The following is a 3,159-nucleotide window of genomic DNA, read 5'->3' on the forward strand; positions in this document are numbered from 1 at the left end:
TATTTCCCTCATGTAATTTGAAGACACAACCAGAAAGCAACATTTGTGAAAGATTGAGTGAGTCCTCACCAGATGCTTAATCTGCTGGCAATTCTGCCTTGCACTTTCCAGGAACCATAAATTTTTACAATAAGTTATAATTTTTATAAATCACCCAGTCTACAGTATTTTGTTATAGCAGCCCAAATAAATAGAGAGGCAGTTACAAATCATGTATTAGGTATTTAATTAAAATAACAGAAGAGGAGAAAAACAGACCATAACAAATATTGGAAAGAATAACATAGGACTTTCTAAATCAATTACAGAAATTGTAAGTAAATATAGGAAGCTCAAATAACATTAGAAGGATAAATACAAAACAAAGCAAAATGAAACAAATCTCCCTTAGACACATCATATAAAAATGTAGAAAACAAATACAAAGAAAAAAATCTTGCCCCCAAACCAGAGGTAAGTGTAAGTGTGTGTGTGTGTGTGTGTGTGTGTGTGTAGAGAGAGAGAGAGAGAGAGAGAGAGAGAGAGAGAGAGAGAGAGAGAGAGAGAGAGAGAAAGAAATAAAAGAGTTCTGATCAAAACATGCCAGCCAAAAGAGAACGGAGTTCTACATCAAGTTAAAATGTCACTCAAAAGTAAAAGAAATATCTGTAAGTGTTTCATGGCAAGGAAATCTTCTCTGATGGATAAAAATATAAAGGATGGAAAGAACAAATATGAACACATGGTTATCAGTTGTCTTCCCTAAACAGGAAATGTAAAAAATATTGGAAGTTGAACATAGATTCAGTAATGATATATATTTTGAACTCTAGGGCAACATTTAAAATGCTTTAAGGGAAGTATAATTAATAGACTAAGAGAAGACATAAATTTGAATAATATCAAATGCTTGATTAAAAATCAGTATAGTCAGGAAAAAAGAAGCTTCATACAACAATAGGCAAAACATTTTTGTATCAATCTGAATAAATCAATAGTAAATTTAAGCGTGAATGATCTAAATAAATCAACTATAAATCAATTAAAAGATAAAATTTTCAGACAGAATAAAAATACCAGATCCAACTACATGTTGACTTTAAGAGATCCATAATAAGTATAGAATAACAGATTGATTATATATATATATATATATATATATATATATATATATATATATATATATATATATAATGCTAACATTAATTAAAAAGAAAGATGCATAGTAAGGGAGAGAACTCTCCCAAATATATTGTATGCAGCCAGTATAACCCCAATACCCAAATCAGACAAAGACACATCAAGGAAAGAAAACTACAGACCGATATCCCTGATTAACATAATGTAGAAATCCTTAATAAAATATTAGCAAATCACACTCAAAAACACATCAAGATGGATGAGGTGGGGAGATAATGTGACTGGCACAACCAGGGCTTGGTGAGGCAGTGGGGCTGGATGGAGATCAATCCTTTAGTGGCCTCAGGCAGCTGCCCTGTGGGCAATCTTCCTGGTGCCCACTTTGGCCGCTGCTGAGGTCCTAGGCATGTCAGCCAACTGCACCAGCACTAACGAAGTTGCCATGACACTGCTCAGAGCCAGCAAGACCAAGACCAAGAACAAGATGAAGGATTTCTTGTGCCGGAAAGTGAAGGTATTTCTGGCCAGTGAGCCAATCCTCAGCATTCATATGTGTATGTGGGGTGAACAACATGATCAATGAACTGAGCAATGTTCCTGTCCCTCTTATGCTAATGCCAGATGACTTCAAAGACTACAGCAAGATCATGGTAGATAAGCATATCTTCAATAAGGAGAACTTCCTTAGCAGCTTTAAATTTAAGGAATAGTTCTTGATGGTGTTCCAAAATCTCCTTGAGAAGATTGGAATTGATGATCAGGATTACCAGAATTCAGTGATACACAGTGCCCCCATCTATAGTGAGAGCCAGGAAAGGTGTGGTACATGTTTCCTCACCACCTATGACCAATGCTTTGTCATCAAAGCTGTCAAGTGAGGATGCCGCTTAAATGCACAATATCTTAAGGAAATACCACCAGTTTATAGTGGAGTGTCATGGTGATACCCTTTTTTTGCCACAGTACCTGGGCATGTACTGCCTTACTGTGGACATAGTGGAAACTTACATGGTGGTCCAAAGGAATGTGTTTAGCCATCAGCTCACTGCACTTGGCAAGTATGACATCAAGGATTCTACTGTTGCCAGAGAAACAAGTGACAAAGGCAAGGACAATACTTTCAACACTCAAAGACAATGACTTCCTCAATGAAGGACAGAAGCTGCATGTAGGAGAGGAGAGTAAATAGAACTTCCTGGAGAAACTGAAGTAGGACATTGAGTTCCTGGCCGAGATAAAGACAACTGACTAAAACCTGCTGGTGGACATCCAAGATGTGGACTGGGAAGAACAGGAGGAGATGGAGGTGGAAGAACAAGAAGAAGACAAAGAAAGTGAGAATGATGGGGTAGGCAGCAACCTGTTTTGCTCCTATGGCATACCTCCGGACAGCCCTGGTAACCTCCTCAGCTTTCCCCTGTTCTTTGGTCCTAGGGAGTTCAACCCCTCTGTTGATGTCCATGCCATGAAAAGCCATGAAAGTGCTCCCAAGAAGGTGGTCTATTTCATGGCCATCATCAACATCTTCATGCCTTATGATCCTAAGAAGAAAGCTGCACACACCGCCAAAACAATGAAGCATGGTGTACGGGCTGAGATCTTGGCTGTGAACCCCAAGTAGTAGTCCAAACATTTCAATGAATTCATGTCCAAGATCTTGACATAGTTTACGTCTACCTTCATCCAGAGCCAGAGAGCTGGGTAGAGAATCAGGGACTGGGGGAGGGTGAGGATGTATTAAGGCTAGATGGGAGGGGACAGTGTTGAGACTGCAGTCTGTGACACTGAGAGCAACTTTAGCTGGAGAAAAGGGGGGTGTGCTGTGTATGCACATGCTCACGGGATATAACCTTGCCTTCTGTTTACCCTTGATTTTTCCCCGTTTGACTCAGTTTACAAAGGTGTTCCCTTTGGAACTTTGTAACCTTATAAGATACCTTGGGCTAGAGATGACTTTGTGGGTATATTTGGGCTTTGTTACTGAAATTTCATTGCTCATCTTGGTCACCTTTCCCATCACTGCCCATCTCTCAGTTTCCT

The 3,159-nt window shown here is 39.1% G+C and overlaps 1 pseudogene; it reads left to right on the forward strand.

Annotated features, from left to right (window-relative positions):
• The first annotated feature begins 1,525 nt into the window (after positions 1-1,525).
• On the forward strand, positions 1,526-2,785 carry LOC114089420 (phosphatidylinositol 5-phosphate 4-kinase type-2 beta pseudogene; annotated as a pseudogene).
• Positions 2,786-3,159: the final 374 nt, after the last annotated feature.

The sequence above is a fragment of the Marmota flaviventris genome, chromosome X (genome assembly GCF_047511675.1).
Source record: "Marmota flaviventris isolate mMarFla1 chromosome X, mMarFla1.hap1, whole genome shotgun sequence".
Taxonomy (NCBI): Eukaryota; Metazoa; Chordata; class Mammalia; order Rodentia; family Sciuridae; genus Marmota; species Marmota flaviventris.